Raw genomic sequence first — 24,424 nt, 5'->3', positions numbered from 1 at the left:
AAATGTGGTATATCTACACAATGGAGTACTATTCAGCCATTAGAAACAATGAATTCATGAAATTCTTAGGCAAATGGATGGAGCTAGAGAACATCATACTAAGTGAGGTAACCCAGACTCAAAAGGTGAATCATGGTATGCACTCACTAATAAGTGGTTATTAACCTAGAAAACTGGAATACCCAAAACATAATCCACACATCAAATGAGATACAAGAAGAAAGCAGGAGTGGTCCCTGGTTCTGGAAAGACTCAGTGAAACAGTATTTGGCAAAACCAGAACGGGGAACTGGGAAGGGGTGGGAGGGAGGACAGGGGAAAAGAAGGGGGCTTACGGGACTTTCGGGGAGTGGGAGGGGGCTAGAAAAGGGGAAATCATTTGAAATGTAAATAAATTATATCGAATAAAAAAAAAAGGAAAAAAAAAAAAGAATACACATGGAGGGACCCATGGCACCATCTGCGTATGTAGCAGAGGGTGGCTTTGTAGGGCATCAATGGGAGGAGAGGCTCTTGGTCTGTGAAGGCTAGATATCCCAGGGTAGGTGAATGCCAAGGTGAGGAGGGGGAGGTGAGTGGGTAGGTGGGTGGGAGAACACCCTCATAGAAGCAGAGGGAGGGGAATGGGATAGGGAGCTTCCAGTGGGGAAACTGGGAAAGGGGATAACATTTGAAATGTAAATAAAGAAAATATCCAATAAAAAGAAAAAAGAAAGAACCATCCCCAAATTCCCAGGATGAAGCTTATTTGATCATGGTGAGTGATGGTTTTGATGTATTCTTGGATTAGTTTTGCAAGACTTTTATTGAGTATGTTTGCATCAATATTCATAAGTGAGCTTGGTCTAAAGTTCTCTTTCTTTGTTGAGTCTTTGTGTGGTTTAGGTTTCAGAGTAACTGTGGCTTCATAGAATGAATTAGGTAGTTGTCCTTCTGTTTCTATTTTGTAGAATAGTTTGAGGAGTATGGGTATTAGCTCTTCTTTGAAGGTCTGATAGAATTCTTCAATAGAACTATTGGCCCTGAGCTTTTCTTGGTTAGGAGGTTTTGATGACTACTACTATCTGCTTCAGGGTTATGAGACTGTTTAGATAGTTTACAGTTTATGTGAGCTTGATTTAACTTTGGTACATGTTATCTGTCTAGAAAGTTATCCATTTCATCTAGACTTTACAGTTTTGTAGAGTATAGGCTGTTGTAGTAGGTTCTGATGAATTTTTTGAATTTCCTCTATTTCTGATTTTATTAATTTAGATACTGTCTCTGTGCTCTTTATTTAGATTGGCTAGGTATTTATCTATCTTGTTGATTTTCTCAAAGAACAGCTTTTTATTTTGTTGATTCATTGTATCATTCTCTTTGTTTCTATTTGGTTGATTTCTGCCTTGAGTTTGACTATTTCCTGCTCTTTACTCTTCTTGGGTGTGTTTGCTTCTTTCTGTCCTAGAGCTTCCTGTTGTGCTGATAAGTTGCTTGTATGTGATCTCTCCCATCTCTTTAAGAAGGCATTTATTTCTATGAATTTTCCTCTTAACACTGCTTTCATTATATTCCATTAGTTTGAATATTATGTCTTCATTTTTACTGTATTCTATAAAGTTTATGATTACTTTATTTCTTCCCTGACCAAGTTATCATTGGGCAGAGAGTTGTTCAGTTTCCATGAGTATGTGGGGTTTCTGTTGTTTATGTTGTTATTGAAGTCTGGTGATCTGATAGAATGCATGGGATTATTCCAATATTCTTGTATCTGTTCAGGCTTGTTTTATGTCTGATTATAAGGTCAATTTTGAAGAAGGTTCCATGATGTGCTAAGAAAACAGTATATTCTCTTGTTTGGGGATGAAATGTTCTGTAGATATCTGATAAATATGTTTGGTTCATAAGTTCTATTAGTTTCACTGTGTCTCTATTTAGTTTCTGTTTAAATGACCTGTTCATTGGTGAAAGAAAGATGTTGAAGTCTCCCATCACTATTATGTGAGGTTCAGTGTGTGTTTTGAGCTTTAGTAAAGTTTCTTTTACAAGTGTAGGTACCTTTATGTTTGGGGCACAGATGTTCAGTATTGAGATTTCCTTTTGGTAGATTTTTCCTCTGATGAATATGAAGTGTTCTTCCCCATCTCACTTGATAACTTTTGGTTGAAGGTCTATTTTATTGAATATTAGAATCACAACTCCAGCTTGTTTCATGGGACCATTTGCTTGCTAAATTTTTTTCTTGTCTTTTACTCTGAGGTAGTATCTGTTGTCATCACTGAGGTGTGTTTATTTTATGCAGCGTAATTCTGGATCCCGATTATACATCCAGTCTGTTAGCCTGTGACTTTTTAAGGGAGTGAGTCCATTGATGTTGAGAGACTAAAGATGAATGTTGTTAATTTCTGTTATTTTTTGTTACTGGATATGATATTATATGTGTATGATTCTCTATTAGATTTGTTGTGAAATATTTAGTTTCTTGTGTTTTCTTAGTTGTAGCTACCCTCCTTGTGTTGGAGATTTCATTCAAGTATCCTCTATAGGGATGGGTTAGTATAAAGATACTGTTTCAATCTGGTTTTGTCATGAAATATTTTGGTTTCTCTATCTATAATCATTGAGAGTTTTGCTGTGTTATCCTGGACTGGCATTTGTGTTCTCTTAGGGTCTGGATTACATATGTCCAGGATCTTCTGGCTTTTAGATTCTTTGTTGAGAAGTCTGGTGTAATTCTGATAGGTCTACCTTCATATGTTACTTGGCCTTTTCCCCTTTCAGCTTTTAAGATCCTTTCTTTGTTCTATGTATTTAGTGTTTTGATTATTATGCTTCGAGAGGATTTTCTTTTCTGGTCAAATCAATTTGGTGTTTCATGGATTCTTGTACATTTATGGCCATCTCTTTCTTTAGGTTGAGGAAGTTGTCTCTATGACTTTGTCAAAGAGGTTTTCTGGACCTATGAGCTGGTATTCTTCACCTTCTTCTATTCCTGTTTTTTTGTTTGTTTGTTTGTTTTTTAGGTTTGACCTTTTCATTGTGTCCTGAGTTTCCTGGATATTTTGTGTTAGGAGCTTTTTACACTGTAGTTTCTTTGAATGATATGTCAATATTTTCTAAGTTATCTTCTGCCCCTGACATTCTCTCTTCTACCTCTTTTATTCTGTTGGTGATGCTTGCATCTCTAGGTCCTGATCTCTTTCTGATGTTGTCCATCTCCAGGGTTGCCTCTAATTATGTTTCCTTTGTTTCTAATTTCATTCTTAATTCTTCAAACATTATGTTCAATTCCTTCACCTGCTTGATTATATTTTTTTATTTCTTTAAGGAATATATTTGTTCGTTTTTTTCTGTTTGTTTGTTTTTGTTGTTGTTGTTTTTCTTTTTCTTTAAGGGATTTTATCCATTTACAGTTGGCTTCCTGTATTTCTTTTAGGGAGTTCTTTATATCCTCCTTAAAGTCCTCTATCATCTTAATAAAATGGGATTTTATTATGCTTTGGGATTATTATGATATGGGATTATATCTTGCTTTTCAGGTGTGTTAAATTATCCAGGGCTGGTGGTGTCAAATTGCATTGGGTTCTGTCACTTATGATCTTGTGCTTTCATCTGGCCATCTGGTTCTCTCTGGTGTTATCTGGCCTGGGTGTCTCTGACTGTAACCAGTTTCCTTTGAGGCAGGTAGAGCTCTATGACCTGAATTAGAGCTGTTCTCCCTGGAGGCAGGCAGTATTGTCTCTGGTTTTGGTAGGTCTCTTTTGCCTCTGATTAGAGGAGACCTCCTTTGTCTCTGGTTAGAGGAGAATACCTGTTCCCCTGGTGACTGCAAACCCAGGCTCAAAGACCATAGTGTTTGTGTAGTATCAGGCCACTGTTCTGGCCTGGGTATGTCAGTGGACCAGAAGGAAGGTAGAGCTGGGAGCATGTAGATCCCATGTCAGCTGGTCTGTGTGGGTATCCTAGCTGGCATGATAGTCTTACCTGTATCTTTGGTTACTGTAGAACTCCTGGGAGGTAAGCAGGTTGTAGCACTTGGGGGGTGAGGTTGTATACACACACATGCACACACTGTGTGTGCATGTTTCTGTTTGCCTGTAAAGATCAGAAAAGAACATCAGATTCCCTGGAGCTAGAGGTCCAGGTATTTGTGGGCATCCTACCATGCTAGGAACTGAATTCAAGTCCCCAGAAAGCAAGTACTCTTAACCAATGAGCCATCTCTCCAGCCCCATGACTATTTTAATCAGAAACAGTTCATCCCTCAAATATGTCAAGTTATCTACCCTCTCTCTAGTCTAGACCTACCCTAGTCTCATGTTTCCTGAGACTATTTTTTTCTTTTGCTTTTATACAGCCAGAAGTTTTTGTACTCAGCTTTCCTATCCCAAAGACAAAGAGGAATCTCTACCCTTGGTTAGCTAAATATATTGCTTCATCTGTCTTGTAGCACACTATAATTCCCTCACCCCTGAAACCAAAGGAGAAAAATACAAACTCAAACTCAACCCAATTTGTGTTTGTGGCTTCTGGACTAAAAGCTTCTTTCTCCATGGATATGGGCCAAACTAAAGACGGCACAAAATTCTCTGCAAAGTCCTTATGGCAAAGATGGTATAATATTCTCAATTTTAAGTGGTCTCTAATTACTCTGCCTAGTACCATGTGGTAGACTCATTTTGTGTCCGTTAACAACTTCCACTAATCTTTTCTTAGATTTGCTTTTGGCAACTTTAGCCACTAATGGAGAAATCAACTGGAAAGGTCGGATGTCACTCCAAAGAGAAGCATCCAACTGAGCCAAGCTTCCTAGTTTGATTACTAGGGCCAGAGATGTCAGGAAAGCCTCCAGAGCAGACAAGCGACCAGTTAGTTTTACAACAATGGGCAGATACAGTCAACACTAAGTGAAACAGATGGATTGCCTACCCACTTGCCTAAATTTCAAAAGAAACAAATGAATAGGGTATATAAAATTATTTATTATTGCCTGGATATAGAGTGGTCTTGGATAAGTTATTAATCAGTAATAGACAAATCAGCAAGAATTCTATAGACATAACCAAACACCACTTATAAACAATTAGCCAAATTTCATTGTTCCTCAGTGACTTTGGAATGTATCACCATTTTTTTAACATTTTTTTATGTGTATATGTGTATGTCTGTACATGTGTATACCATGTATATGTGGGTGCCTGTGGAGACCAGAAGAGGGAATTTGATCTCCTGGAGTTATACACTTATGATTTTCTTGACGTGGATACTGGGAACTAAATACTGATCTTCTGGAAAAACGAGTTTTCTTAACCCTTGAGCCTTCTCCATAGGCCCTGTATTATCATTTCTTTGCATATAGATAAGGTATATAAAAGTATATAAATATATACTTTATATAAAGTAGGAAAAGTGTGGAATCAGGATAGAAAGTCAAGATTTTAGGCTTAAGAATCAGACTTTACAACACTTGATCATCTACACATACACACACACACACGCACACACACACACACACACACACACACACACACACACACACAACTTCCCTCGCTGCACTGATCACTGTATCCCAGCCTCCAACTCTAGGTGGTACCTCCTGCTCAACCACAGCACAAGACTGTCAGAAAACCAGGTATGCTGCTCACAGATCTTCTCCTCTCTCTCTCTCTCTCTCTCTCTCTCTCTCTCTCTCTCTCTCTCTCTCTCTCTCTCTCCCTCCTTCCCTCTCTCTCCCCCCTAGATCCAATCCCTCAGTAACATGCATATTGCTACAGCAGACCACCAGCTGCAGCCTCCCTTCGTTCCTGCCCCACATCTCCAGTGAATCCTGCAGATCATCTCCTCCTAACCTCACTCCCCTCACTCGCTCACTGCTATATCTCAGCTGCCAACACCAGCAGGCATCCTCTCTGAACTACAGTCCATGCTTGTCAGGAAATCAACTAGGCTGCCTGCAGACCTTCACCTCTCTCCCTGTTGCCCCATACACAGTTTTCCAGTCTCATCCCCAACTCAGCAGCAGAAAACCAGTGAGAGACTTAAATGCTATTTTGCTCCCATCTCCTATAGATCCCATAGATCTTCTCCTCTAACCTTCCTCCCCCAATGTGTTGCTTTTTCCTAGACCCTAACTTTAGCAGGCACCCCCTGATAACCCAAGGGCTTCTTCTCCCAGGGCAACAAGTTTTCTAAAGGTAGACCCACACCTCTCCTACTGTTCCTGAGATCCAATCTCCTCTGTTTTTATTTTCAGCTCTGTAGAAAAAAAAAATCTGCTATGGTCTCCCTTTCCACTCTGACCATCTCCCCAGCAGATCACAAAGACATTCTTCCCAAACCTTCTCTCCCCAACCTTCTTTCCCCAAACTCATCCCAGCATCTGAGATTTCAGTACCAGCAGGAGTCCCCTGTGAATACAACAGATAAGCAGGCCAGGAAAACAAGCAACATACTCTCCAAAAATCAAAGTACTCACCCAACAAAGACAAATCTAGAAATCAGTACCTAGAAATATAACCAGTTCAAATCCAGATGCCTAGATATTAGTGTAAACACACCCTTGATAAACAGCCTCCACTAGATCCCAGTTATCCTACCAGAGGAGGCCCTGAATGTTTCAACATAGCTGAAGAATAAGAAAAGGCTCTTAACAGACACTCTGAAGCTAATAGAAAAGAAACTGGGGAAGACCCTTGAGGACATCGGTACAGGGAGAAAGTTTCTGAACAGAACACCAATAGCGTATGCTCTAAGAGCAAGAATTGACAAATGGGACCTCATAAAATTACAAAGTTTCTGTAAGGCAAAGGACACCATCAAGAGGACAAATCGGCAACCAACAAATTGGGAAAAGATCTTCACCAATCCTACATCAGATAGAGGGCTAATATCCAATATATATAAAGAACTCAAGAAGTTAGACTCCAGAAAACCGAACAACCCTATTAAAAAATGGGGTACAGAGTTAAACAAAGAATTCTCACCTGTAGAACTTCGGATGGCGGAGAAGCATCTTAAAAAATGCTCAACTTCATTAGTCATTAGGGAACTGCAAATCAAAACAACCCTAAGATTTCCTCTTACACCAGTCAGAATGGCTAAGATTAAAAATTCAGGAGACAGCAGGTGTTGGAGAGGGTGTGGAGAAAGAGGAACACTCCTCCACTGCTGGTGGGGTTGCAAATTGGTACAACCACTCTGGAAATCAGTCTGGCGGTTCCTCCGAAAACTGGGCACCTTACTTCCAGAAGATCCTGCTATACCACTCCTGGGCATATACCCAGAAGACTCCCCACCATGTAATAAGGATACATGTTCTACTATGTTCATAGCAGCCCTATTTGTAATTGCCAGATGCTGGAAAGAACCCAGGTATCCCTCAACAGAAGAGTGGATGCAAAAAATGTGGTATATCTACACAATGGAGTACTATTCAGCCATTAGAAACAATGAATTCATGAAATTCTTAGGCAAATGGATGGAGCTAGAGAATATCATACTAAGTGAGGTAACCCAGACTCAAAAGGTGAATCATGGTATGCACTCACTAATAAGTGGATATTAACCTAGAAAACTGGAATACCCAAAACATAATCCACACATCAAATGAGGTACAAGAAGAAAGGAGGAGTGGCCCCTGGTTCTGGAAAGACTCAGTGAAACAGTATTCAGCAAAACCAGAACGGGGAAGTGGGAAGGGGTGGGTGGGAGGACAGGGGAAGAGAAGGGGGCTTGCGGGACTTTCGGGGAGTGGGGGGGCTAGAAAAGGGGAAATCATTTGAAATGTAAATAAATTATATCGAATAATAAAAAAAATAAAAAAAAATAAAAAATAAATAAATTAAAAAAAAAAAAAGAAAGAAAGAAAAGGCTCTTAAAACCAATTATATGAGGATGGGTAGAAGTCCTTAAAGAAGAAATGAATAAATCTCTTAAAGAATTCTGGAAAAATGGGAGGAAATTAAAAAAGAAATTCTTAAAGAAATCCAAAAAACCCCACAAACAGCTAAAGGAAACGAGTAAAATTGTTCAAGACCTGAAAATGGAAATGAAATCAATAAAGAAAACACAAACTGAAGGAATTCTGGAAGTAAAAATTTTAGTAATTTAAACAGGTACTATAGCTGCAAGCTTCATCAACAGGATACAAGAGATGGAGGAGAGAATCTCAGGTGTTGAACAAACAATAGAAGAAATAGATACATTAGGCAAATAAAATGGTAAGAAACAAACTCCTAAAACAAAACGTCCAGGAAATATGGGATACTATGGAAAGACAAAACCTAAGAATAATAGGTATAAAGGAAGGAGAAAAAAAACAGCAAAAAATGAAACAGAAAATGTCAATAAAATCATGGAAGAAAATCTTCATAACCTAAAGAAAGAAATGGCTCTAAAGGTACAAAAAAACATACAGAACACCAAATAAATTGGACCAGAAAATCAAGTTCCCTTGCTACATAATAATTAAAACATGCAAAACAGAGGAAGAATATTAAAAACTGGAAGGCAAAAGATCAAAAAATATATAAAGGCATAACTATTAAGATGACAATTGATTTCTCAATGGACACTCTAAAGGAGAGAAGGGCATAGATACATTTGCTGCAAACTCTAAGGGACCATAGATGCAGGCTAGGAAAAAAATACCCAGCAAAATTTCAATCACCATAGATGAAGAAAATAAGATATTCCATGGTAAAGTAAAATCTAAACAATATCTATTCACAAATCCACCCTTACAGAAGATGCTAGGAGAAGAACTCCAATTTAAAGTCATTAACTACATTCATGAAAACAAAGAAAATAAATAATTTCACACCACCAAAACCAAAAGAAGAAACACACACAAACACATGCACACACAAACAGACACATACACACACATTACCACCAGCAACATCAAAATAGCACATGTTAACAATGATTGATCCCTGATATCTTTGAATGTCAGTGTCTCAATTCCCCAGTAAAAAGACACAAACTAACAGAAGTAAAACAAAAACAGGATCACTCCTTCTGCCCAATCCAAAAAAACACATACCTCAATATCAAGGGTAGATATTACCTTGACATAAAGGGTTGGAAAAAGATTTCCCAAGCAAATGGACCTAAGAAGTAACCTGATGTGGCCATTTTAATATCTAACAAAATAGACTTCAACCTAAAACTAATAGAAGTGAAGAAAGAATACTATAAACTTATCAGAGGAAAAATCCACCATGATGAGATTTCAATTCTTAATATCTGTGCCCTAAATACAAGGGGGCCCAAGTCTGTAAAAGGAACACTACTGCAGAAATATGGTTGATAAGTGAAACTGTTTCTCCATAATATAGTTTGTTCTTAGAATGTGCCTTTGTGCCCCTCCTAGGTATAATAATTAGAGCAGATTTTACTTTATTAGACAACTGATCATATTATCCATTATTATTCAGAAAGATATTTTCAGGCAAGACTTGCCAATGTACAGAACTAATGAGACCTTATAAGCTATGACTATATAAGCTTAAATTCATATGACCTTTCTCTCCTAACTATACACAACCTACAGTCATATGAACTCGGCCTTGAGACTGAATAAAACTTGAATTCAAGTGAACTTTGCTCATATAACTTTGCTTAACCCTAAGAATGTTCTCAGAATATAAACTGTCCTATACTCAATAAAAAGTCAACTATTGTGTGAGATTTTAGTCGGCCTCATTTTTTGGCTCCACACCCCCAGCTTCACACAGCCAACAAGAGCAGTAACACATTATTCCAATTTAAAACACATATATTGGCCCTAATGCACTGGTAGTGGGAGACATTAACACCCTACTCTTATGAACAAGCAGTTTATTCAAACCAAAACTAAACAGAGAAATAACTGGAGCTAGTAGATATTATAAATCAAATGGACCTAATAGATATCTATGGAAAATTTTACCCACACACTCGCAAAAATAAATAAATAAATAAATAAATAAATAAATAAATAAATAAATAAATAAATAAATAAATGTATCTTCTTCAAAGTAGCACACTGAACTTTGTCCAAAAATGAACACATCCTTGGACACAAAGCAGGTCTCAACAGATAAGAAAAAAATTGAAATAACTCCCTGCATCCTTTCAGACCACTGTGGATTAAAACTGGATACAAACAGCAACAGAAACAACAGAAAGCTTACAAACTCATGGAAATGGTACTACTCTCTCCTGAAAAGAAGTCAATATAGAAATAAGAACAATGTTTTCCCAATCTATTGGTTGCCATTTTCTCCTATTGGCAGTGTCCTTTGCCATACAGAAGTTTTGCAATTCTATGGCTCCCATTTGTTGATTCTTGATCTTAGAACATGAGCGATTGGTGTTCTGTTTGGGGACTTTTCACCACTTTCTTTTCAATTAGTTTCAGTGAATCTGGTTTTTATGCAGAGGTCCTTGATTCATTTGGACTTGAGCTTTGTACAGGGATATAAGAATGGATCAATTTGAATTCTTCTACATGCTAACGACCATTTGAACCAGTACCATTTGTTGAAAATGCTTTCTTTTTTCCACTGGATGGTTTTAGCTCCTTTGTCAAAGATCAAGGGATCATAGGTGTATAGGTCCATTTCTGGGTCTTCAGTTGTATTCCATTGATCTACCTGCCTGTCACTGTACCAATGCCATGCAGTTTTTTATCATTATCGCTCTGTAGTACAGCTTGAGGTCAGAGACTGTGATTTCCTCAGAAATTCTTTTATTGTTGAGAATAGTTTTCACTATACTGGCCTTTTTTGTTATTCCAGATAAATTTGAGAATTGTTCTTTCCAGCTCTATGAAGAATTGATTTGGAATTTTGATGGGGATTGCTTTTGGCAGGATGACCATTTTACTAGGTTAATCCTGCCAATCCATGAGCATGGGAGATCTATCCATCTTCTGAGGTCTTCTTTAATTTCTTTCTTCAGAGATTTGAAGATCTTGTCATACGTATCTTTCACTTGTTTGGTTAGAGTCACACTAAGATATTTTATATTCTTTGTGACTATTGTGAAGAGGTCTGTTTCTCTAATTTCTTTCTCAACCTGTTTATCCTCGAGTAAAGGAAGGCCACTGACTTGTTTCAGTTAATTTTATATCCAGCCACTTCGCTGAAACTGTTTATCAGTTAGGAGTTCTCTGGTGAAATTTTTGGGGTCACTTAAGTATACTATCATTTCATCTGCAAATAGTGATATTTTGGCTTCTTCCTTTCCAATCTGTATGCCTTTGACCTCCTTTTGTTGTCTAATTGCTCTAGATAGAACTTCAAGTACTATATTGAATAGATATGAATAGTGTGGGCAGCCTTGCCTAGTCCTTGTTTTTAGTGGGATTGCTTCAAGTTTCTCTCCATTTAGTTTGATGTTAGCTACTGGCTTGCAGTATATTGCTTTTACTATGCTTAGGTATGGGCCTTGAATTCCTGATCTTTCCAAGACTTTTAACATGAAAGGATGTTGGATTTTGTCAAATTCTTTCTCAGCATCTAATGAAATGATTATGTGTTTTTTCCCTTGTCTTTGTTTATACAGTGGATTACATTTACCATCTCCATATTTGAAAGAAGACTAATATTCAAAATATATTTAAAAACCTCCAGAATCTACATATCAAAAAATCAAATAATATAACTTATAAATGGGGCACAGCTATAAACAGCAAATTTTCAACATAGGAATCTCAAATGGCTGAGAAATAAAGAATGTTCAACATTTTTAGCCATGAAGGAAATGCAAATTAAAACTACTTTGAGATTCTATCCTATACCTGGTGGAATGGCTAAGATCAATAATTTAAGTGACAGCTGATGCTGGTGAGGATCTGGAGCACAGGAAACACTCCTCCATTTCTAGTGGGAGTACAAACTTGTACAACCACTATGGAAATCAATATCAAAGTTCCTCAGAAAATTGGGAATCAGTCTACCTCAAGGCCCAGCTATACCACTCTTGGGCATATACTCAAACACTTGACCCTACCACAAGGACACTTGGTCAGCCATGTCCACTGCAGGTTTATTCATAATATCCAGAAACTGGGAACAACCTAGATGTCTCTCAACTGATGAATTGACAAAAAAAGTATGATTTACTTACACAATAAAGTGTTACTCTGCTGTTTTGTTTTTTTTTTTAAATGACATGAGATTTGCTGGCAAATGAATGGAGCTAGGAAAAAATTATCTGGCGTAAGGTAACCAAGACTTGGAAAGACAATCATAGTATATGTTCATCAATAAGTGGATATTAGACACTTGTCATTAGACAAGTAAATGACACCCAAGCTACAATCTGTAGACTAGAGAGGATTAGGTAAAGAGGAGAGGTCTAGAGAAGATTTATGGATCTCCCTGGGAATGGAAAATAGAATAGACTTCACAAGTGGAATGGGGGCATGAGAAGATCAGAGCAGGAGGGATCAAGTGGAGTGGGAGAGATGGGATGGAGTGAGTGTGCAGAGAGATAACTAGAATTTGGAGTTGGTGTGGAACTGAACACAAGGGAAACATCCTGGATTCTATGAAGGTGATTCTAATGAGGCCTCCTAGTAACAGGACCTATGGAGTCTCAACTGGCTGTCTCTTGTAAGCAGGCAAAGCTTCCAGTGGCAGGGTTGGTTTGCTTAAAGTTGAGATATTGACCAATGGGTTCCCATAGAAATCCTTAAGCAACCTGTATTGATGCTAAGACAAGGGTTTGTTCTCTGAAAACTGATAAAAATCAACACCATGGCCAAGGACAACATCCACGCAACTCATTGAATATGGAGAAATCAAGTTGGTGCCTACATGATACCGCCATCCCTATGTTTTAATCTCTTTTGTAAGGGAAGGTACTCTGTAGTAAATCAAAAGAGAAACATGAACATCAACCCACCCACAAGCCTTTGACTTAGAGTTTGTCCTCTATACAATATATGTTAAAGCAACAGTGGCACAGAACTTGTGGGAGTAGCCAATGAATGTCTGATTTGACTTAAGAAACCCATACTTGACACTGTTTTGGTAATCAATAACCAGAGACTAGACAGCACATAGACCTAGGGTAAAACCAAATATTAATGGTCAAAATAAATAATAAAATGATTCTTAATGATATTCTGTTATAGTCAGAGACCAGTGCCTTATCCAGTCATCATCAGAGAGGCTTCCTCTTGCAGCTGATAGAAAGCGATTCAGAGACCCACAGCCAGGCATTATGTGGAGGGAGATCATCTAAATTGAAGGCTTCAACCAAATCCCTGCCATCAGAGCTAAGGGAAACCCATAGTAGAGAAGGCAGAAAGATTGTAAGAGTCAGAAGTAATGGAGGATATTAGAAGAAAATGGCCCTCTAAGTCACCTAAGCAAGGTACCTATGAACTCACAGACTAGAGCAACAAGTATGGGGCCTACAAGAGGATGCACCAAGTTCTTTGTATATATGTAATGTGTGTTAGCTTAGTATCTGTGTTAACTGTGTTAGCTTAGTATTTTTATGGGACTCCTGACTGTGAAAAATGAGTGGGTCTCTGATTCTTTTGCCAGATCTTGGGTTTTTTTTTCTTCTTTTTGATTGCTGTGTCCAACTTCTACATGAAAGCTATTGTTTTATATTATATTTTATTTTGTCATGTATGGGTATTACCTATCAGAAGAAGCCTGTTTATTTCTAATGAGAGAGGGGGGGAAGTAGATGCAGATTGGAGGGGTTATGGGGAGGAACCAAAAGGAGTAGAAGAGAAAACTATAATCAGAATATATCATATGAAAAAATATTTTCATTAAAAGAAAAGAAACTCTCTAACAAAGAAGAGAAGCACATTGGTATTGAACCCACCTTTGTCACTCACTGTATATATATATATAAAGAGGGAAGAGCTTCACATGATGCCCACATGAACCTGTTACGTTATCCTATAGACTCTAAGCAGGAGAGATCAAATATGAGTTCCAAAGGGTGCTCTTGGCTACCTCAGCGATAAAGGGGGCAATGTAAAACTAAGAATTATACTCTCTTGATCACAGCAACTATTCTTTTGTATCTTTTGCCTATTAGGCATCCAGACCAAATTTTCATAGAGAAATATTGCTGCTAAAAATAAAATACTAGGCCTGGCGGAGGTGGCGCATGCCTTTAATCCCAGTAGTTGGGAGGCAGAGGCAGGAGGATTTCTGAGTTCGAGGCCAGCCTGATCTACAAAGTGAGTTCCAGGACAGCCAGGGCTACACAGAGAAACTCTGTCTCAAAAATAAATAAATAAATAAATAAATAAATAAATAAATACTAAATTATAATTCCAGTCTTCAAAGCTGTGATTTCAAATGACAAAGTACCAAGAAGAAGGACATCTTATTAATGGAAACAAGAATCTTTAAATCTGTTTTAATCTTTAAATCTGTTTTAGCACCCCAATACCTGCTATAAATTTGTCTAAACTCATTCTCTTTCCATGTCATGTATTCTTGCTATAATTAGTTTGTTTAATTATTAAGGACCAAGCCTTGGAACTCCAAGTCATCAAAAAAGACTTGATAGGATTTGGTACAGGCAAAAGTAAAACCCAAGTCATTTTAGCTAAAAGAAATTAGAAATCAGATAACTGGATAGTCTGTAATCTAATCCACAAAATGCCCAGGATTAGGACTGCTAAACTAGGAGAGTAGTTTTCTACCAAAATTCATCATTATTTTGTTCCCATTTTGTATAGATGAATATGAGTCTATGGACTTTCACCTTCATATAAAGTCTTATCAAGATAGTAATTACCAGGATTATTTGGTAAGACCATAATTTAGCATAAATAAAATAGAATAATGCGCTGTATCTGAATTATGGTTTCCATTGTTATGAAGAGACACCACAACCAAGGTAATTCTTACGAAGGCAAACATTTAATTGAGGCTGGCTTACAGTTTCAGAAGCTTAGTCCATTATAGTCATGGCAGGAAGCATGATACCATGCAGGCAGACATGGTGCTGGAGGAGCAAAGAGTTCTACATCTTGATACAAAGGCAGCAGAAGAAGACTGTTCTACAAGCAGCTAGGAGAAGGTTCTCTTCCTCAATGGCCAGAGCTTGAGCACTAATAGATATCAAAGTCTGCTTCTACAGTGACACACTTCCTCTCACAAGGCCACACCTGTTCCAAAAAGGCCACACCTCCTAAGAGTGCCACTTCCCATGGACCAAGCAAATTCAAACCACCACACAGTGTAATGTGGTATAGAGCAGAATAAAATAAATTGGGAAGATGAAGGTTGAAATCTGTCAGGTTCTAAATTTTCAATCTGGTTTTAAGTTCTATTTCTAGAAAGTCCTAGGTACATATCTAATTTTGATTTTCTATATAACCTATGTGACATTGCTTCTAAAACAGCTGAATATGCTTCAAGGTTTCTGCACAGAGAGACCAGGCAAAAGACAGTATAATCATGGTGCTACAGCTGTTCCTAAATAGGGGTCTTTTTCACTTCAGACTGAAACAGCAGATTACTTACCTATCACAAAGTGAAATAAATGAAGCCCCTTACACAACACACGTTGAACTCACTGCCAACAGATAAAGAGTATTCAAAAAGAAGCTGTAAGCTGCAGACCAGCAAATGCAAAGAGAAGCCATTTCCAAGGGAATAATAAAATGAAAGGAGCCAGAAATTTGCCACTTGTAAGGGTAGTTGTGTATTCTCAATTAACCCAGAGCTGTAACCGACGTTTTAAAAGGAAAACAAGAAAACAAAACCCAAAATAAACAAAAGAAAACTTTAATTGTTAATTAAGTCTCAAACCCCAGGGTACACGTTTCTTGGGATTGACAGGTACAAGGCAGGAAATATAGAGTAGAGCATGACAACCAAAGATGCCAAGAAGCCAGATAAGAATTGTCTTTAACTTCACTTAGTTTAAAGAATCAGAAATGAGTTGGAGAAGAAAGATGTAAATATTAGCTTGAGAATTAGCTCATTATTAATGCTTTGACTCAACAGAATGCATAATTCTCACTTAAAATAAGGGTGTAATCAGTTTCCAGGTTTTACTTTTGTTGCTAAAAGGAAGGAAGAAGCCAAATAACTCCAAGAATGTTTGAGAAAGCCATATGGAAACCTCATATCTGTATGTGTGTGCATGTGTCTTTAAATGGAGCAGACCTATATATGCTTCTTCTTGAAGGTACAGGTTGCCAAACAAAAGCTCAGTGCTGGGTGTGTGGATATATCCCCGCAAGTTGCTGATCAGAGTGTCCCATAGAATCTCCCCAAGCAATACAGACTGTTGCATTGCTCTTCTTTGCTATATAAGTTTGCTTCTCAGTTGTGATAAAATACTTTAAGCATAAACAGCTTGGGAAGCAATGTATTTATTAAGGCTCAAATGAAAAGTGTCAAACTAAAGTTTCCCACAACTGCCTTGGTTCTCTCTATCAGGAACGTTTTTGCAGTGTTTCTCCTCTAACCCATGAAGGTAGGACATTCTAAATTTCCAGAGTCTTTTCATTCACACTCTACCTTGGGAAATCTCTCATATCTACCTGCTACTATTTACCCAACAACCCCAAGTCCCTCCCCCATGCTAGGACTTCAATTCTCACCTTGCTCCCACCTGGATGCTCATATCTTCAACTCTATAGCCAAAGTGACCCTTAAAAATATCCCTAAATCAACACTTCAGAAGAGACTTCAAAGGTTTCTGTCACCTCTTGATCCTGGTCAGAATCCTCATGTGGACATGCAAAGCCTGTCTTAGTCCTGCTGATTCTCTGTGTTCTCCAGTTACCCCTACATCTAGGGAGATGCTCAGCCTTATTAACTTCCTTAGTATGAAAGATCTTCTAACACCTTCTCCCACTTTGGCAACATAATTCTACATCTTTTTTTCCAGACCACATATCTGGGAGAAATGTTTCCTGCTCCTTCCTTAACCCAGTGTGCACTGTAGTGGCAGCGTGTCACTCTGTCAGTTACCTCATTTCTCAATTTAGGTCCACTGAGGAGACTGATAATCCTGACCTTCAGTCAGCTTCGTGAAGCATGTAAACAGAACTACGTCTACTTTTGCTTAGAATTGAATTCCCAGCACTGTGCTTATGACTGGTATATGATCAACAGACATTTGCCAAATGGGGTGAAGACAGATGTCTAGAGAAGGGAACAATTATGTGAGTGAATGCAGACAGCCAGAGATAATCCTGCTGGGTCACCAGAATGATCCAGTGGGTTCAAAGCACTTGCTATAAAAACCTGGACCTCCTGAGTTCAAGACCTTCAGCCCACGGACGGAAAGAACCATTCTTGAAAGTTGTCCTCTGACCTCCACATTCTGACTGTGGTGGACATAGACACACACAAACAGACAACACCAATACTAAATAAATTATTTCCTCAAATTAAATGTTCTCTTTAAAGAATACAGTCTGGGCAATCCAAATGCCTCCAGGCCAAATGGCAGCCTTAAAAACAAATAGTCTAGGCTGAATCCCAGAAAAGACTCAAAGAAGGATTAGTGGTTAAGAATACTGGCTGCTCCTCCAGAGGACCTGGGTTCAATCCTCAGCACCTACTTGGCAGCTCATAGCTATCTATATCTCCAGTTCCAGGGTATCTGACATCGATACACTTGAAATAAAATTAAATGAATTATTAAAGTTTATTTAACAATGAATTCATGAAATTCTTAGACAAATGGATGGAGCTGGAGAACATCATACTAAGTGAGGTAACCCAGTCTCAAAAGATCAATCATGGTATGCACTAACTGATAAGTAGATATTAGCCTAGAAACTTTGAATACCCAAGACATAATCCACATATTAAATGATGTCCAAGAAGAACGGAGGAGTGGCCCCTGGTTCTGGAAAGGCTCAGTGCAGCAGTATAGGGGAATACCAGAACAGGGAAGTGGGAAGGGGTGGATGGGGGAACAGGGGGTGGGAAGAGGGCTTATGGGATTTTGGGGGAGTGGGGAGCCAGAAAAGGGGAAATCATTTGAAATGTAAATAAAGAATATATCGAATAAAAAAAGAAGAAAAAGTTTATTTAAAAAGAAAGACTAAGGCTGAAACCCAATTGGTGGGGTGCTTTCCTGTGCTCATGACAAAGATCTGGGTGGACCCCCAGCACTGTGTAAAAGATGTGGTGGAACCACATCTTCATGCACCAGCATAGAGGTGGAGGCAGAAAGATCAAAGATCCAAGAAGATCCTTGACAAGTCGTCTGGGGAATGGGAGCGAAGAGGTGGATTTTATTACTTACTAGCTATGCTTCCTCCAACTAGTGATTCTACTTCCTAGACCCTCCTTGTATCCCATTTTCAGAATGAGCATACAGGTGATTGCAAGTTTAAAAAGGAAGCCAAAATTAGTGAGCAAATAAACGTGATCAACAAATCTGGGCTCTTTTCTTTCCTCTTTTTCCTTTAGTTATAATTCTTTCTTTATGTTTATTTTGTGTGTGTATGTGGGGGGCGCAGATTCTTGCTTGGGAGGTCTATGTGGGGCATCATAGTACAAGAGAAAGGATATGAATTAGAACATAAAAACCAAATTCAATGATTTCAAGATTTGTGCAAATCACAAGTTTTTGAGAATTGCCTTGGATAGACCCATCCTGAAGGCATGCGAAAACCAAAGTGCTCCAGGTGCAAAAATGGAAAGAATCCTTACCATCTACAGGCTTGCATGAGCTTAGGCTCTGTGGAAAGGTGAGAAGCTCCCGAGAGCCACCGAGAGGGACACTTAAGGCGGGGATTCTCAAGCTTCGACACGTTAATACAACTCTTCATGTTGCGGTTGGTAATCCTCAGACATATCATTATTTCATCGCTATTTCATAACAGTAAATTTCTACTGTTGTGAATCATAATGTTAAATATGAAATTCTGGATCTCTGATATGTAACCTCCAAAGGGGTTGCATCCCCAGGTTGAGAACTACTAGCTTAAGTGCTCAGGGACAGAGGCAATAGCAGAACTCAGTTTCTTGTAGAAAGAGGTGTCTTGCAGAGATTTGACCACCTATTCATCAGCTGTAAAGATCACAGTCAGAAAAGGCGCACAGAAACTTGCAGACACCAAGAAAGTGAAAGAACATGATGGCTGTGTTTGCAGCTAAGTGCTTTTACTTCACTCAGACTGTTCTGTGTGTTTTGGTTTTTTTTTTTTTTTTGGATTTGATTTTTTTGAGACAGGGTTTCTCTCTATAGTAGGGAGGAGTATACCTGGTGATTGCCAGGTAGCTGCAGGGTGGAGCTTAAACAGAATCCTAACACAGTCTATAGTTCAAAATAATCCGTAAACTTGTTATTAGAAAGAAAGGTTTTATCCATAACCTAACATGAAAACAAATAAGTTAACTCCTTGTTTTCAACAGAGACCTAGGACTGTTTCCTCACCTGAATGTAACTTGCTATCTTAGGTGGAAACAAGGATTAGCAGAAGCCACAGCTTGAAAGGTGAGTTAACCTGAAGGGCTTCCAAGGAAGTTAGGGAGATTTTTTAAAATGCTGTGACACCTGATGTTTGCTAACATCAGATGACTTATGTTTTATCTACAGAAGATACTTCAGATTCCATAACACATTGTATTTTATCCACAGATTTTGTTTCACTTTAGAGCTTCCCTCTATCTTTTAATGATGTATTTTTACCTTGATGCATTCATTTCTAGTTCTAATTCATTGCAGAAACTGCTGTGCACACATACACACACCCTGAATACAAAGAAGACAGGAAAGAAAGAGCAGGCCCAGAAAGTGCCTTACCAGAGGCCGGGCAATGCCAGAGCTCAGCCTTGGCTTGCAATTTTCCACACTTGTCTCTGTTTCCAGTGGCAACTGTGAACTACAACTAGCAACGTGTTTCCCATTTAGATCTCACTTGCCAGCAGGTTGCATAATTAGCTTGGATGTGTTTAATCTCTCCTAGAACTAAAACGTGAAAAGGTTTCCTTTAATAAATGGAAAAAAAACAGAATAATGGAAAGTATTTGAAACCAAAACATCGTGAATTTTTGCCACCCATTCATGGTGCCCTTTCCTGATTTGGTTTCAGAGGCTGCACATTAGAACTGCTATTTGTAATGATGCATTTGTGGAAAAAAAAAAAGTGTAGTGATTAGTTCTTATTACCAGTCTGATAAGATTTGGTGCTAATATCTTGTTACAGGGTTGGGGAAAGAAAACAAAGCTATAACTAACATTTTATGATGATCTGGGATGCCAAAACGTGGAGCTTGGCCTGACTGAGGGAAAATAATGCAAAACTCAGCCTCTGTGAGTTTACCACTGATGACAGAAGAATTTACCATTAGAAACAATAAATAATGTGATAGTGACTACTTTGCATGACTTCTGATTATCAAATGAAACATCATAGAAGCCCTCTTGGAAGGAAATATCAGCTGAGCTGAATCTTAAAGCACATGAAGCAGCTTTCAAAGATTTTTTTAACAGCACTTTCTATGTCTTTTTAGTTTTATTTGATTATGGATATACTGTTTATAGATAAACTTAAATACTAAGCATAGATCCAACAGGAAGGCCACTGAAAATCACCTAACCTAAAATACCGATTCCCAACCTTCAAGTCAAGTAGACAGACTAGGCTTTGTTGTTTGTTTCTTTCTTTAATTTCAAAGTCACATGAATACATTAATGTTACCACAGGTAAAAATTAAATTATGATTAAAATGGCATGTTTCAAAGCTGCCCATAGTGGCATACAACTTAAATCCCAGGGCATGGACATGGGAGAGAGCAGCAAGCAGATCTCTGTGAGTTCCAGGACAGTCAGACTCTGTCTTAAAAAAAAAAAAAAAAAAAAAAAAAAAAAAAAAAAAAAAAAAAAAAAAAAAACTGGAAAAATAATAGAAAAGAAAAAGGAAGAAGAGAATCAAACGGAAGAGAAGAGGAAATGATATGTTTCATGGGTTTGCTTGGCAAAATTTTACAGTGTCTACCATTCAGTGCTTCAAGCACTTTCTTTCTACATAGCTTATATGCAATTAATTCTTCCAAGACACTTAAGTCTTTATTTTCTTCAGATCTTCTTCCAAACATAAGCTATTATGGAAGTACACACTCTCTCTCTCTCTCTCTCTCTCTCTCTCTCTCTCTCTCTCTCTCTCTCTCACACACACACACACACACACACACACACACACACATGCCTGGGCCCAGCCACAGCATGAAGGTACTGAGACAGGCAACACAAAAGGAGTCAGAAATTTTGGCCAAAGCTGGTTTACCCTTCGCAATTTCTATGGGCAATTGTGTGACCAAAAGTTGCTTACTTTTGTCAATTTTTAACCTCTTTAACTCTTTGCTATTCTCAGGCCAAAAGCTGCTGGGTGCTGACTTCTGGTAATTTAATGCCTCCTGAAAGCATCAGGGGATTAAGAAAAAAGCTTAGTTATTTGAGCACTTTTCTCTCTGACTCAAGGGTCCCTTGCTGGCCAGACAAAGAGACTCAAAATTTGTTAACTTTTTCCATGAGCCAGAGAGGAAAGAAAGGAAGAAATGGAGAAAATTAAGCACACACATAAACACACAGGCACATGTGTTGGCTGGGCCCAACCACCTGTTTCATCAAATCCACAAATGTTCATGTATCTTATATACATACACATACACATAAACACATATGTATATACATCCATATACACATTTGATAGTTGAGGCACAGCCCAGAAAGCAACACTTTATTTCTTTTCTCTGACAGTTTATACCTTCTTAGACAAAAGTTCTTTATAAAACTACCAAGTACATGAAATGTTACATAAAAGGGGAGTTACAGAGGATGTTGATAGTAAGTTCAAAGAAGTGTTTCATTCTATAAGCTCATTATAAGTTCAAAGCAACAGTTTCACATGTCTTGCTTTATCATACATACATATCAGGCCTCATCCTTGGACCTGACCTAGAATAAATGTGTTCCTTTGATCACAAATCTATCCCAAGCACTCTTCTAGTACAATTATGAAAGCTCATTGTATTCCTTATCATGCAGCCTTTACGATTCTACGTGGAGGGGGAATATTCTATTCTTGATTCTAACTTATTAAAATTTTCTAGCAAAACACCTAAAACTATCTCCTTAAACTTTTTTTCATAAAATTATTTGAACCAAATCAGGAAGGCTATGAAGTGGTTAATTCATCTAAACACCATTAACACTTGAAAGTTCATCTTCATGTTGATCGGCAGGAAATTTGCCCAATAGGTTACACTGATGCCCAGGAATCATTAGGCTATGTAATAATAGCAGGAAAGACAACATATCAGCAGTGAGAAGCAATCCTGGGGTGAAATCTCAGGGACAGTGCCTCTCCAGAGCACATCCATTACAGCCATGTAAAATGGTGGGCCACCTCCAGGAAACTCACTTGCTTGGCATAACCTTTCCTAGATGGCTTCTGTCATATACATACACATACACACATACTTGAACACAACCAAATCTATCTTGGAAGAATAATAAAACATTACACAAGACCTCAACAGATACAAGAAGCTTGAAATAACCCCTTGCATCATATCAGATCACTACAGATTAAGGCTGGTCATCAATAGCAACAACAACAACAACAAAAAAAAAAAAAAAACCAACAGAAATACCACATGCACATCAAAGTTTAATAGCACTCTACTCAATGATAACTTGTTCAAGGAAGAAATAAAGAAAGAAATAAAAGACTTTTTAAAATTTAATGAAAATGAAAGTACAACATACCCAAATATAAGGGACATAAAGAAAGAAGTGCTAAGAGGAACACTAATAGCTCTAAGTGCCTCTGAAAAGGAACTGGAGAGAGCATATACTACCAGATTAACAGCATACCTGAAAGCTCTAAAACAAAAAGAATCAAAATACCCAAGAGGAGTACACTGCAGGAAATAATCAAATTCAGGGCTGAAATCAACCAAGTAGAAACAAAAAGAACTACACAAAGGATTAACAAAATCAGGAGCTGTTTCTTTGAGAAAATCAACAAGATAGATAAACCCTTAGCCAAACTAACCAGAGGGCAGAGACAGTATCCAAATCAGTAAAGTCGGAAATGATAAGGGATGGTTCAATATATGGAAATCAACCAATGTAATCCACTACATAAACAAACTCAAAGAAAAAAATCATATGATCATTTCATTGGATGCTGAGAAAGAATTTGACAAAAGCCAATATCCTCTCATATTAAAATACTAGGAAAGATCAGGAATTCAAAGCCCATACCTAAGCATAGTAAAAGCAATATACAGCAAATCAGTAGCCAACATCAAACTAAATGGAGAGAAACTTGAAGCAATCCCGCTAAAATCAGGGACTAGACAAGGCTGCATGCTCTCTCCCTATCTATTCAATATAGTACTTGAAGTTCTATCTAGAGCAATTAGAAAACAAAAGGAAGTTGAAGGGAGACAAATTGAAATATCACTATTTGCAGATGACATGATAGTATACTTAAGAGACCCCAAAAACTCCTCCAGTGAACTCCTACAGCTGATAAACATCAGCAAAGTAACCAAATATAAAATTAACTCAAACAAATCAGTAGCTTTCCTATACTCAAAGGATAAACAGGCTGAGAAAGAAATTAGGGAAATAGCACCCTTCACAGTAGTCACAAACAATATAAAATATCTAGGTGTGTCTCTAACCAAACAAGTGAAAGATCTGTATGGGAAGAACTTCAATTCTCTGAAGAAAGAAATTAAAGAAGACCTCAGAAGACAGAAAGATCTCCCATGCTCTTGGATTTCTGGGATTAATATAGCAAAAATGGCCATCTTGCTGAAAGCAATGTACAGATTCAATGCAAGCCCTATCAAAATTCCAAGTCAATTTTTCATAGAGTTAGAAAGAGCAATTCTCAAATTCATGTGGAATAACCAAAAAACAGGATAGTGAAAACTATTCTCAACAATAAAAGAAATGGAGGAAATCACCATTCCTGACCTCAAGCTGTACTACAGGGTAATAGTGATAAAAACTGCATGGTATTAGTACAGTGACAAGCAGGTAGATCAATGGAATAGAATTGAAGAGCCAGAAATGAACCCACTAACCTATGGTCAGTTGATATTTGATGTCCCAGATGTCCTTCAACAGAAGAATGTATATAGAAATATGGTATATTTGCACAATGAAGTACTTTTCAGCTATTAAGAACAATGAATTCATGAAATTCTTAGGCAAATGGATGGAACTAGAAAATACCATCCTAAGTGAGGTAATCCAATTACAAAAGAACACACATGGTATGCACTCACTAATAAGTGGATATTAGCCCAGAAGCTCTGAATATCTAAGATACAATTCATAGACCACATGAAGCTCAAGAAGAGTGATGACCAAAGTATGGGTGATTTGGTTCTTCTGCGAAGGGGTACAAAATATTCACAGGAGCAAATATGTAGATAGTGTAGAGCAGAGACTGAAGGAAAGGCCATCAAGAGA

This window comes from Apodemus sylvaticus, chromosome 4, assembly GCF_947179515.1.
Source record: "Apodemus sylvaticus chromosome 4, mApoSyl1.1, whole genome shotgun sequence".
Taxonomy (NCBI): domain Eukaryota; kingdom Metazoa; phylum Chordata; class Mammalia; order Rodentia; family Muridae; genus Apodemus; species Apodemus sylvaticus.
This window is presented reverse-complemented; position numbering follows the sequence as displayed.